This window comes from Chlorocebus sabaeus, chromosome 20 (assembly GCF_047675955.1).
Source record: "Chlorocebus sabaeus isolate Y175 chromosome 20, mChlSab1.0.hap1, whole genome shotgun sequence".
Lineage (NCBI taxonomy): Eukaryota > Metazoa > Chordata > Mammalia > Primates > Cercopithecidae > Chlorocebus > Chlorocebus sabaeus.
This window is the reverse complement of record NC_132923.1, coordinates 22,283,968-22,298,721: the sequence shown is the minus strand read 5'-3', so window position 1 is coordinate 22,298,721 and position 14,754 is coordinate 22,283,968.

Sequence of the window (14,754 nt, the reverse complement as noted above, 5' to 3'; positions counted from 1 at the left end):
CCGATTGGTTGGCATCAAGAAATGTATCCAAGGTTGGGCGTGGTGGCTCACATCTGTAATCCCAGCACTTTGGGAGGCCAAGGCCAGCAAATCACTTGAGGTCAGGAGTTCAAGACAAGCCTGGCCAACATGGTGAAACTCTGTCTCTACTTTAAAATACAAAAATTAGCCTGGTATGGTGGTGGGTGCCTGTAATCTCAGACACTCAGGAGGCTGAGGCAGGAAAATGGCTTGAACCTGGGAGGCAGAGGTTGCAGTGAGCCAAGATCATGCCACTGCACTCCAGCCTGGGGGACAGAGTGAGACTCTGTCTCAAAAAAAAAAGAAAAGAAAAAAAGAAAGAAAGAAAGAAAGAAAGAAAGAAAGAAAGAAAGAAAGAAAGAAAGAAAGAAGGAAGGAAGGAAGGAAAGAGAGAAAGAAAGAAGGAGAGAGAGAAAGAAAGAAAGAGAGAAAGAAAGAAGGAAAGAAAGAGAGAAAGAAAGAAAGAGAGAGAGAGAGAGAAAGAAAGAAAGAGAAAGAAAGAAAGAAGAAAGAAAGAAAGAAGAAAGAAAGAAAGAAGAAAGAAAGAAAGAAAGAAAGAAAGAAAGAAAGAAAGAAAGAAAGAAAGAAAGAAGAGAGAGAAAGAAGGGAGGGAGGGAGGGAGGGAGGGAAGGAAGGAAGGAAGGAAGGAAGGAAGGAAGGAAGGAAGGAAGGAAGGGTATGTCCAGAGCCATAGAAATACTCTGCAATGTCATCTTATTTGTTGTAACAGTGGCCTGCAAAGTAGCCAATCAAATTTAAATGCAAGGATAGCCAACTCCAGAGGTCAAAAGAAACCAGTCTGGGTGAGAAGACGAGAGTAACTGATTGCTTTCATCATTTCTTACCAAAATAACTAAAACTACAGTCTACTGAAAATATTTGAATAAGTACAAAGCCAAATCCCAAACTTTTTATTTCAGCTTTGCAAGTCTCAGAAATTATTTTTTTCTCAGCTAGTGGAAGCTGAGTTCACTAAAAATGCTTGTTAACCTAATTAGGTGACTGAGCTAAGTACACATTCTAAGTTGGAGGACTGTGAGTGAGCACACAGGTGGGGGTAGGTGGCTTAGTTTCCCTGAGATCTGCTGCGGTGGTGATTTATTTTAGAAAGCTGCATCTTTAATTAAGGATGAATAGCATATGATTTATTATGTGTGCATAACATGTTGTAACCAAGTATCATCATGTTCAAAGAGCCCTAAAGTTCTGTGAACTAAATGAGCAATGAGTCCGTGTCACTTGGCAGACACAATATGTGTCCCCTTCTTACTCCATGTATTAGTCCGTTTTCACACTGCTGATAAAGATATACCTGAGACAGGGTCATTTATAAAGAAAAAGAGATTTAATGGACTCACAGTTCCATGTGGTTGGGGAGGCCTCATAATCATGGCAGAAGGCAAAAGGCACGTCTTACATGGTAGGAGGCAAGACAGAAAGAAAGCCTGTGCAGGGACACTCCCCTTAATAAAAACATTAGATCTCATGGGACTTGCTTCACAAGAACAGCAAGGGAAAGACCCACCCCCATGATTCAATTACCTCCCACTGCATCCCTCACACAACACATGGGAATTGTGGGAACTACAATTCAAGATGAGATTTGGGTGGGGACACAGCCAAACCATATCACTCCATAATGTCTTTCACTTCATTTAGTTGCTTTTTAGAGTGATGCCTGTGCGGTGTGACCACATGCTCTTGGAATTTCAGAAGGGATGCTGCTTAAGCTAGTAGATATGTAGCAATCCTGGCTGAGCCCAATCAGGTTGCTATCACAGACTTGTGAGTTGATGGCCCTGTGGGTGCCTTTTACAGAAGCCGATATGCATGGTCGGGGGGTTATTGGGGGCCAGAAGTACTAATAGAGCAGAGAAAAGGAAGGTAAGGGGCAGTTTCTGTCCCTGCCACAATCGCCTCTCCTTGGCTGGCTCTGCCCACTGTGCAGGCTAATTGATTACATTTGACCTCTTATGGATAGGGGGTTGGGAGGAAAGCCAAAGGAGCAGCTTTCATGAAAGTTCGAGGGAGATTCTGGGCACCACTGTGACTGAGGCAAGCAAGCAAAACCAAGTTGGAAGAATGGGGTCATTGCTCTTATTTTGGTGCCACAACATAGCAGCAGGGTCCGACAGGGTCTAAAAAACCACAGAGAGCAGCTGTAGTATGACTGGCATGATTTTCCTGGAACAGTGACACAGGACCTTGTCTCATGAGGGTCACCAGCAGCGGCAGCAGAGGTTAGTGGCCTCCCAAGGGCTTGTGTGCCATGAGTTTCCACAAGAATATCAAGCAAAAGAACTTGAGGAGGCTCGTTCCTGAGTACCTAGGAGTCCCTGGAGACTCACAGAACTACTGCAGGGAGACCTTGAATGGCTGATGGTTGAAATCCTACATTCTCCATGAGAAGGTTCAATGTCAGTGTCAATGGTATCTCTTTTGTTCCATCAGACTAGTGAAATGGAGACATTCAGATACGCACACTCCATAATCAGTAAGTAAATTATCACTATGCTCTCACACACACACACACACAACAACAACAACAACAACAACAAAAACATCTCTATGCTGAGATAGGCTCTCTGGCTCCTGGGAATACTACATGTCCTTCGGATTACATGCCCCAGCCTCCCTTGCAGCCAGGTGTGCCTGTGTGACCGAGCACTGGCAAATGGAATGTAAAAGCAGAAAGAATATATGCCTCTTTCAAGGCAGGTTCATGATAATCTCCCACTTGTTACCACCTATCTCTGTTTTCATCTCTCAGCTGAACAGAGAGGATTCCAAGGAACTTAAGGAGGTCAGAGCCAAAATACTCTGGAAATAGCCTAGCATCTGAATTTTCTATTATCATTATTATTACTAAACCCCTGGGCTCAAGCTATCCTCCCAATTCTGCCGCCCTTAGTGCTGGGATTACAGGCATGAGCCACCACACCTGGCCTGGCACCTGAATTTTCTACATGGAAAATGACCAGACCAAAAATATCCACATTGGTATAATGAAAACAAAAAATTTCACTGAGATTCTGGAATTGTTTGTTATAAAAGTTAGTGGTGCTAACCTTCCCTATTATACCAGAAAAGCATTATTATCCCCAAACTACAAATATGTAAATTAAATCTTACAGGGGTTTAGTCAGTGATTCTCAACCAGGATAAATTTTACTCCCCAGGGGACATTTGGCAATGTTTGGAGACATTTTTGGTTTTCACAACCAGAGAGGAAGGGTTGCTGCTGGCATCTGGTATGTAGAGGCCAGAAATGCTGCTAAATCCTCCAGTGTACAGGACCAGACCCTACAACAAAGAATTTTCCAACCTAAAACATTAACATTACTGAAGTTGAGAAACACAGTGCGGTTGAGAATTAAGAGACTTGTCTAAAACCACTGAACTAGAACTGGTTAGTGGCTCATAACCTTAGTCCTTTCTTTGTATCAGGTTCTCTTTATCTGGAAACTTGTGAGTAAGCTGCCATGTGACAGTGCCCATACCCCCATGTCACTTCTGGTGGGGGAAGTCCCCTTTTGGGGCCAAAAGAATCAAGCTGAGAAATAATAAATGCACATATGTACAAATTGTAATAAGCTTCAGAGATGAATGACTGATATGGTTAGGCTTTGTGCCCCCACCCACATCTCATTTTCAGTTGTAATCCCCATAATTCCCACAATTCCCACATGCCAAAGGAGAGACCAGATGGAGGTAATTGGATCACGGGGTGCTTTCCCCAAGGCTGTTCTTGTGATCATGAGTGAGTTCTCACAAGATCTAATGGTTTTATAAGCGTCTGACATTTTCCCTACTTGCACTTCTCTCTCCTGCCGCCATGTAAAGAAGGTGTCTTGCTTCCCCTCCACCTTCCACCATGATTGTAAGTTTCCTGAGGCCTCCCCAGCCATGTGGAACTGTGAGTCAGTTAAAACTCTTTTCTTTATAAATTACCCAGTCTTGTGCTAGTTCTTTGTAGCAATATGAAAAACGACACTGATTTTTCCTACCTATTTGACAGAGACAAGAATATTGTTTGAAAATCAGTAAACATGTTTGCAGTCCCAACAAGACGTCAGGCCTTAGAAATCTCACTTAGGGAGAAGGCATTTTCATCTCACTGCTAAGGCCCTTGTAGCCTTTTACAAGAGCAAAACAAAAAGCTAGCTTCTGCTTCCAAAAGTAATATATTTGTTATTTTTAAGACATTAATAAAAAATAGAAAATAGGCTGGACGCAGTGGCTTACGCTGTAGTCTCAGCACTTTGGGAGGCCAAGACAGGTGGATCACTTGAGGTCAGGAGTTCAAGACCAGCCTAGTCAACAAGGTGAAACCCTGTCTCTACTAAAAATACAAATATCAGCTGGGCATGGTGGCATGCGGCTGTAGTCCCAGCTACTCGGGAGGCTGAGGCACAAGAATCACTTGAGCCCAGGAGGTGGAGGTTGCAGTGAGCCGAGATCACACCATTATACTCCAGCCTGGGTGACAGAACAAGACTTAGTCTTAAAAAAAAAAAAAAAGAAAAGAAAGTGTTTTCTATATTCCGTCTTCCTGAGAAAGTCATGGTAAGTAATTTTGTTTATATTCTTCCACATTTTTTTCTATGCATATGCTAACATTTCTATTTCTAATCGACATATATTCACACAAATATGTGTGTATATATATTAGAGACTGCTAGAGTAAAATTTGCATCCTCTTCTTCCTGAGAACACATGTAGAATATATTTCCCAGCCTGCCTTGCAGTTTAGTTGTGGTAATGTGACTAAGTATAGCCCATGGAGCATGAGTAGAAGTGATATACATTTCTTCTAGACCTGGCTATGAAAACGTCCTATACATGCTGCTCTAAGCTCTTTTCTCTTTCTAGCTCATCGGGATGAAGACGGCCACATGTCGAAGATAACAGAGCTTCCTTCAGCTTGAGCTCTGCAGGATCACTTGGAAGAAAGTAGCCCCAAGAACCTGTTTACCGGCTCTAGATTGTTATATGAACAGCAAGTGTACTTCTACTGTGTACATTTGTGTACAAGCTAGCAATATTGCTCTGCAACTTGTTTCTTTTGCTTAAAAATATATCTGGAACAGGCTAGGTGTGTTGGCTCATGCCTGTAATCCCAGCACTTTGGGAGGCTGAGGCAGGCGGATCATGAGGTCAGGAGTTTGAGACCAGCCTGACCAACATGGTGAAACCCCATCTCTACTAAAAATACAAAAATTAGCCTGGTGTGGTGATGTGCACCTGTAATCCCAGCTACTCAGGAGGCTGAGGCAGGAGAATTGCTTGAATCCAGGAGGCAGAGGTTGCAATGAACTGAGATCATGCCATTGCACTCCAGCTTGGGCAACAAAGCAAGACTCTGTCTTAAAAAAAAAAAAAAAAAAAGCATATATATATATGCATGTATTTACATATATATACACATATATATGTATATATATATGGAATGTTTTTCTGTGTCAGTAGCTAGCCTGTATTTCTCATAAGATATACTTTTCCCCAACAATTTAACTTTTCAGAAATTAGGAGATATATTTGAGAAGTATGGTTGCCAAAAAGTTTCCATTAAATGATTGAGGTATCTCAGAATCAAGAAAATACCACATGTATTATTTTTTAGGGCCTTAAAAAATAATATGAATTTGTTGTTGCTGTTAAAAATCAAAATAGTACCACCAGATTTTAAAAGAAAGGGAAAGCTCTGCAGTATGGCATAAATGTTCAGACAGAATAGCACTTTACTTGAAATACAAGCGAAATAATTTTGCTAATAAAGGAGCAGAATACTCACAATTCAAAGTGCTGAAGCTAAAGAAGTCTCTGAGATCCTCAAACTAAGTAGCATTGGTAAATAAGGAAAGCATTGGTACGGACACAGGCCAATTGCATCCAGGTTTAATCTTGTAAACTATTCAGAATATATTCAACAATTACAATAAATGTGCAAAAATAATATTATATCAAGAGTACTATCAAAACAAAATTAACTTGAAAAATATCAGAAAGCTGTCCTAAGAAGCAGTTAAGTGGCCAGGCATGAGATGGAGATGAGAAATCAATTGGGTGCACCATCTCCAAAAAGATTGAGAATGCCTATTTTTAACGCCATATTTTATTCATGTTTAAGAAGAGCTATCATATTCTTACCTTCCTATCTGCTGTCAAACTTTCCACGTTCAATAAACTTTTATTTAAAATTATGAGCACGTTTAGTATCATATGAGAAGTGGAATGTTGGACCTAGATTTGTGAGTTAGAAATGACTTATCCCTCTCCTTGAAGGTTTTAGAAACATTATGCATTTAAGAAAAGCTTTTTTTTTTTTTGCAGAAAGAGCTCCATAAAACATTAAACATGAAAAAATAGGCAAGATGTGCTGAGGGAAAACTTGACATCTTAAAATTAATTTTCCTTATAAAATGCATTTACTGTTTTCTCTCTAAAGCAATGAGGAGTTTTGTGGCCACTGTACAACTCTGTTTTGCTTCTTTTGATGGTTTCTGAGGTCCCTGGACTCCCTAAATTATTCTCTCTGAAATATGTTCTCTTTGGCAGAGTGGAATTTTTTTCTCACGGAAAGAGTTGGTGGTTTAAAAATACCTTTTTTGGGCACAGAATAAAATATTCATCAAATCCTGCCTCCTGATTTCCCAACATCTATTTATGAAAACCTGCCATTAAACGTCTTATGGTGACCAAAAAAAGTTCCCAGGTGACAGCAAAAATAACTGATTTATATTACGATTTTATATTCCCAGTCCAGCCTTTAGACATTCCACAAATCTTTATGTTTGTATAGAAAATGATCTCTGGAGTTTTCTTCCTTCTCAACTACTATTTATGCCATAAGCACACAATATTCAAGAACTGATGAGTCTTGGACTAGAATTCACTGCAGAGAGTAGTTTAGGATATAGCTTGCAAGATTTCATAGAGTAAATCCCAGAAGCTCTCCACCCAATGTCATTCCTGACAAATGAAGAAAATATAGGTTCTTTGGAAGAAAAAGATGTGATTTGTAAAGCTAGCTGAGCCAACATCTTCAAAGTAAGAGAGACAGCCAGCAACTCACTATTCATAGGCATATTTTATACCCTCGAATCGTGTGGTTTCTCTGCTGGTGAGTAATGAAAGCCATTTGGTTTTTCTGTCCAAGTAATAACAAGTCTTGTTCAAGGAAACTAGTTTTATTTAAAGCTTTAAGATTGTTTTTCTTGTTTTCTTGGCTTAAAAAAGTCAGCATTGAAAGACTCTTACTTCTTTCTTTACTATAAAAAGGAGAAAACTGCTTATTCTTTCTGAGTCCTCTGTGGAATTCGTATTCACGTAGGAAGAAATTTGCATCCCTACACCAATGTCTAGCTTGTTTTTAAATTTTTTTTATTTAGCAGACATTTATATATAGTGTCTGCACCAAGCACTTTACACTTATTAATCCATTAATCCTTAGAATACTCAGATAATATTAATACTTAGAACTCCATTAATCCTTAGAATACTCAGATAATATTGTCTTGATAATTTCTTCTTTTCCCCAGAATTCAAGGTAGCAGTGATTTTTTGCTGCAGATAGGGCTGCAATTCATTTTAAGTCTTTTTGTCTTTTAAAATCATCCCAAGAAGATAGAAATGAAGAAAGGTAGAGTAAACCTCTAAAATATGATTTGGGGATCCATGTCAGTAGAGAAATAACAGACCAAAGCATCCAAAAAAGGAAATAGTTAACTTTGACAGAGCTTATAGTTTGAGAAATTTATATAAAAACAGACTAACTCCCAACCATATAAGCTAAACAGCTGGTATTTATTTTATCAAAACTTCAGAAACTTTTGTCACAAATATACCATGAAAGGGAATACGACAGATTATATACTAAAGTCAATAGAGTGGTGTGAATACTGTTTTCACAATGCTCATTAAAGCATTTAGAGAAAATATCACCATGTTATACAATACTGCCCTACGTGATAGAAGACCAAGATCTTAATTTGGTCTTTCAGTGCTTATATGTGTCTTTTTAATACATATCTAAAAACCTGTCTTTTAAATACGTATGTGTCTTTTAAATACATATTTTTAAGATGTATCATTTAAATACAGAAATGGAGATAATAACACTTGCCTTAATGAAAACTGGGGGCTGGGCAGAAGAATCCCTGAAGTCTCAGCAGTATGATCTAACATCTTATCACTCATCTCATGCATCAGTGTAACCTCATCTACCACAGCATTCCCCAAAGTGTGATTCACGGAATGCTAGATTTACATGAAAATAAAGCATTCCAAGATACACATGTTTCAGAAATGCGTCATATTATGTGGTCCTCTTGGAGATGCACAATGCAGTTCGGCTCTGAGAAGCCCTGCAATAAATGACCTTGCATGATGTATTTAACCTAGCCTTAGTGTTCCAAGAAGGTGACTGGACCGCTGGTTTATCTAATGAACTCTGGACAATCAGATTTAAGATATGAGGACAAGACATTGCAGAGAATAAAGTTAGAACCTGCATTTAGGAGTAGGTGGGGATGGTTTCTGTAGTGAAGTTGTTCTAGTTTGGTTCTTAGGTGCAGAGATTGGGTTTCTCATCCTTCTCAGTTCATGCATTTTCACAATGGTCAAAGCAAGGCTGCTCTCTGCTATTTTTTTTAATTCAGCCCTGTTTTAAATGTACCTAAATTTGTTTTAATCAGATATGGTAAGACATACAGACACAGAAATAACCATTATAAGGAGGGAGGTCTTACTTTCACAAATCCAGGACCACATTGGGAGGCACAGGGCTAGTGGGGAGGCAGAGTGGTGCGCGGAATGTGGGCGAAAGGCTTTATTGAGGTTCTTGCAGGAAGAGAAGGCAAGACAAGGTAAGTGGGCTCAAGATTGGCCAGTTTGAGTAATTTCAGTTGACTCCGGGGCTTAAAGGCTATAGATGGCCCTGGGGTGATTAGGGCAGGTGGATAGTGGCCCAAGGAGTACGTTCCCTATGAGCACCCAAGAAAGGAGGTAGTTTGGACTATGGGCTTCAAATTACTTGGCTTAAATATGAAAGGTGTACTCTCTGGAAAGTTATTTGCTATGTCTGGGAGTTAGCCAGCCCTGGGAGAGGCAATCTCTCTGGGGTCAGCAAGGCCTCAGATGTCAAAATCTACAAGAATCAAAAGATATGCTTAATACAATCCTTAATTTCCACTCTCATGCTCCTCCCCACAATACAAACCCATTCTACACTATTTGAGATATATATATGTGTGTGTGTGTGTGTGTGTGTGTGTGTGTGTGTGTGTGTGTGTGTATCTCTCCTTGAAAATGTAAATGCATATCTGTGGAAATATAAACATCTTTGCAAAATATAAAGTGAGTTTTATGAATACATGCTATTTTAATTTGCATAAGTAGCATTATGCTATATATCTCATTCTATTTCTTACTTTTTTCATTCAACACTTTTGAAGATACAGCCACATTGCAGTATAACTATCTAGTTTTGTCATGTAGCATCTAGCTGCGGTATAATTTTTTTAGGCTGTATTTGATTTATCCAACCCTTAGTAGAAGACTCTTGGTTGCTTCCAACTCCTTAGCAGGAACAATGTTTTAATGTTCTCTTACATGAGAACTTCTCTGGATTGTAACTACTATGTCAAAGAGCAGATGCACACTTAATACACACACATATTGCAACTTTGCTCTCCAGAATGGCCAAGCCAATTTATACCCAAGCCAGTCATACCTAAGGGTCCTCATTTCCCCATGTGCCCTGACATGGCTGATCTCATGTTATCATAAGATTCTAGCTTTAAAACGTTGTACCAGACATAGGCAGCACAAGATTGGCCACCCTGCATTTGGTTCCCCTCTTAGATTATCTCAAGTTGCCCTCCGTGCCACGAGACTGAATTGTGAAAGCACCAAACTTAACTTCATGTGGCTTCACCACAGGCTCAAAAGGCTCAATGTGATCTCAAGTTGGGTCTGCTTTCTTGATGACATAAACCCCAACTATGGCTTGGGATTTCAGAGAACAAAACCATGGTTTCACCCTTAGAAGCATGATAGAGTTTATTATGGAAGGAACCAAGAGGAATGGGGAATCATATTGTAAAGATAATAAAGCATCTTCGTGGGTTACGTAAAAAAAAAAATAGTGAAATTATTACAAACCCCCCAAATAGAAAGGTAATTTAAGGCCTGTGCATGGAATAGTCTGACTTTAGGAATCATATTCACTCAGGAAATCAAGAAAAAACTGGAGTAGTTTGAAAACTATGACTCATTCTTGCACTTAGGACATGAGCAGTTGAAGAATATAAAGAAAAGTCAAAATCAATTAATCTGTAGAAGGAGACAGATTTCCTTCAAAGGAAAATTGAGGTCTCAGATGACAAGAAGGGCTGATTTAGAAAGACGATGATGGAATGGAGGGGATGTTTTGCATGTTACTATACCACAAAGAATGAATTGGGCCCAGTGAAATACAACAGAAAAAGCAAGATTGGAGAGAGATGGCTGGAAAGACTTCCCAGAAATTGCTGCAATCCAGGAAATGCTTGAGAAGTCCCTTCTTAACCCTGCAGATAAAAGGTCTGTACTAAAGACAGTTGGGGGAACCACCCTTGCAGACTGGAACCACTGGACCAAGGAGCCAGAAAAATCTGGATTGATATAAGAGTGGAAGACTATGAATTCGTGTAAAGCACTGAGTTTCAGGATGATGCAGTCATTATGGGGTGAGATGAGATAGGGCTCGCGTCCTGAGAGAGTGCATTTATCAATTTATCAATTGCTATTTATGGGACTCTATGGGAAGATGCTGCAAAGATGAGACCAACAACAAGAGCACGACAGAGATCAATAATAGATTGAGACCAGCCCTACATTGGATGCTGGTCTGATGGGAGACATCTTCTAGTTGGGATGATCTGACACAGGAAACTGGGGATGGTGATGATTGGTGTACAATGGGTGCTTTGGGCACACTCAGACCTCGTTAATTTCCTCTAAGAGACAAAATCAAGAGGAATAAGTACTTTTAAATGTCTGTGGCAGAAATCAAAGAAAAAGTGAAAAGGAGGAAAACATTTAACTGCAGCTGTAAGTGTAAGCCCTACATGGTTAGAGAAGGAAATAGATGCTCAGGATACAGGTTAAACTGTTAGAAACTCACTGAGCCTTCCTGAGAGGAGTAGGTGAAGAGAAAAGCGAATGAGATACCAACAGCAGATCGCACCTCTATTTAAAAATGTGGAACAGAAAAAAATGCTATAACACACAAACTCTGGGGAAAGATGGAGCTAAGACGAGGCACTTCCGTGGCCAAGGCAGCCGAGGCCCTGTGTGGCCCAGAGCACAGAGATGTCCAGGTGTGGACTCACTGGGCCAGACTTACATGGTCATGGGCCCTCAGTGGGCCCTGGGACACTGCCTTGAGAAAATCAACCATAGCTTCAGTTGATTAATCGGCTAAAGGCTGAAACAAATGTGTATATGAAGAGAAAATCTTCCCTAGCAATGTGCCTTGGCACTCAAATGTTTACCAACTCCAACACCCATGAGAGGGCCCAAGAGCACCCAAGAGCACCCCTCAACACCCACAGCCTCATCGTCATGGTGCCCAGCAGGACACAGCCCACCAAGCCCCAACCCTGTCTGCTTCAGCCACCACACAAGGCCCAAATCCCAGGTCACCCTAAGCACCCAACTCTCATCCCCATGTCGTGCATGAAACACTCATTCCCTTCCCTCACTCCCCATCTCAGTCTCCCTTCAGCAAACAATCCTAGCTCCTTACTCTCTTCCCTGAACAGCCCTTCACCTTCCCACTGTGGTGGGTACCTGGCTTTCCCTTGACCAGGCCTCCCCAACAGTCTTCCCACTGGGCGTAGGGGAGGGACAGGAGTCCTCCTCATTCCTTGCCAAAATTTCCAGATCATTGTTCCCCAACCCCTCCCTAAAACTCCCAGTTCCTGTAACTCTCTTGCAGGATAAACCATCCGGTGACTCCTCCCACTCAGACCTCCCTGTGGCTCCATTCTTTGAGGAGCTCAGCACTTGGCTCCTTGTCTTTCTCTCTACCCACTTCTCCCATCATTATTCTTAGAGATTCCCTTCTAAACCCCAGCCTCTCAGCTCCTTGGCCTCCTCTCCTGCACTGACCATCTCCTTTGCAAACTTCAGCCACCCATGCCCATGGCTGAAGTTCTTGTCACCGATGATTGCACCCCTCCATGCTCATGACTGCAAGCATTCTCATCCCTTGCCTTAGGATTTTCCATGAACATAAACATGTCATCTGTGAATAAAAATAATTTATTTCTTCCTTTCCAATCTATATGCCTCCTAGTTATTTTTCTTTCTTTATTGCCCTGATTTGGAACTCCAGTACAATGTTGAAGACTTAATGCTGAACAGTATACTTCATGCTTCCTGTGTTCCCAGATCATTCACTCTAATAACGCGAGCAGAGGGAGAGAGAAGGAGGATGACCATTATCAGGAATGAAAGAGGTGACATCACTATAGATCCGAAAGGTCTTAAAAGATAATAAGAAAATATTATGAATAATTTTTCCCAATAAATTTGATTACTTAGATAAAATGGAAAAAATTCTTGAGAGATACAAATTATCAAAATGGCACAAGGAAAAATAGAAAATGTGAAAATATCTATATCAACTAAAAAAATATAATTCATAATTTAAAATCTTCCTGCAATGAAGGTCCAGAGGGTGAATTATTTCAAATATTTGAGGAAGAAATAATGCCTCTACACATAAGAAAGGGGATAGAAACAGTTCTTACTTTTTGAAGCCAATATTACCTTGATATATCAGAAACAGAAAAGAGAATAAATAAAACTATACTCCAATATCCATCATGAACATAAAGGTAAAAATTCTTAATAAAATCCAATCTAATCCAACAGTAAAAAAGGGTAATACACCATGACCAAACGGAGCTTATCCCAGGAATCCAAAATTGGTTTAACATTCAAAAATCAAATTATGTAATTTACCATGTTGACAAAGTTAGAGAAAACTCATATGATCATCTTAATAGATGCAGAAAAAGCATTTGGCAAAATTCAATACCCACACATAATTTTTTTAAAAAATTCTCAGCAAACTAGTAATAGAAGAAAATTTCTACCTGATAAAGGACACCTATGAAAAACTTACGCTAACATCATACTCAGTAGTGAAAGAATAAATGCTTTCTGAAATACCTGAAATAAGACAAAGAAGTCCACTCTTGTCCAACATTGTACTGGAATTCCAAATCAGGACAATAAAGAAAGAAAAATAATTAACAGGCCTATAGATTGGAAAAAAGGAAATAAATTATTTTTATTCGCAGATGACATGTTCATGTACATGGAAAATCCTAAGAAATCTACAAAAAAAAAAAGGTTTCCCAGAGCTAATAAGTGAGTTTAGCAATGTCCCAGCATATGAGATAAATATTCAAATATTAACTGTACAGTATTCCTATAAATAGTAATGAACAACTAGAAATCTGAATTTTAAATTTACCATTTGCAATATCATCAAAAGTATAAAATACTAAGAGATACATTTCACAAAATATGTGTAAGACCTGTATACTGAAAACTACAAAACATAACAGGGAGAAATTTTAAAAGATCTAAATAAATGGAGAGAAATACCATGTCCATGGATGAGAAGACTCAATATTAAGATGTCACATCTCCCCAAATTGAGCTATAGATTCAATGCAATCAGAAGTTTTTTGTTTTTGTTTTTTGTTTTTTGAGATGGAGTCTTGCTCTGTTCCCCAGGCTGGAGTGCAGTGGCTCAATCTCGGCTCACTGCAACCTCTGCCTCCTGGGTTCACGCCATTCTCCTGCCTCAGCCTCCCAAGTAACTGGGACTATAGGCGCTCGCCACTACACCCGGCTAATTTTTTGTATTCTTTAGTAGAGACAGGGTTTCACTGTGTTAGCCAGGATGGTCTCGATCTCCTAACCTCATAATCCGCCCACCTCGGCCTCCTAAAGTGCTGGGATTACAGGCGTGAGCTACTGCGCCCGGCCGCAATTGGAATTTTTTTAAAGGAAGAGTTTTTGATAAAATAAGGACAAGTTCATTCTAAAATTTATATGGAAATGCAAAGACCTGTAATAGCCAAAGAAATTTTGAAAAAAAGGAACAAAGTTGGAGGCCATGTACTATCTGATTTCAAGGCTTGCGGTAATCAGGACAATGTGCTATTGGCACAGGATAGAATGATAGAACATGATAGAATCTAGAAATAGAATTTCAACCAAGTTAGTAAGGTCATTTAATGGGGAAAGGAAAGTGTTTCCAACAACAGGTGCTAGAACTAATGGATATCCATATGAGCTTTATATAATCTTGTACTCTCAGCACTTAGAGCAGAACAAGGCACGGTGCAGGCTGCTTGTTGAATAAATGAATAAAAGAACAAATAGCTATATGAAGACTAGTTTAGGCTGTGCCTGTGCAACACAGCCTTCTCTCCAGGCAGAGGGGCAATGGGCTCCCAGTACCATGCAGTGCAGGAAAGGCATGAGGTATATGCTACTTAACTAACACACAGAAGAGTACATTGGTGAGTGGTATTTCTTTATACCCCTGGCAGCAGAAAGGGCCCCTCTACACTTAAAGCTACTTCTACCTTAGGGGCACTTCCATAGGGCCTAGGAACAGAGGATCACTGGGAGCACCAGTGGTGATATGAGCTATGGAAAAAA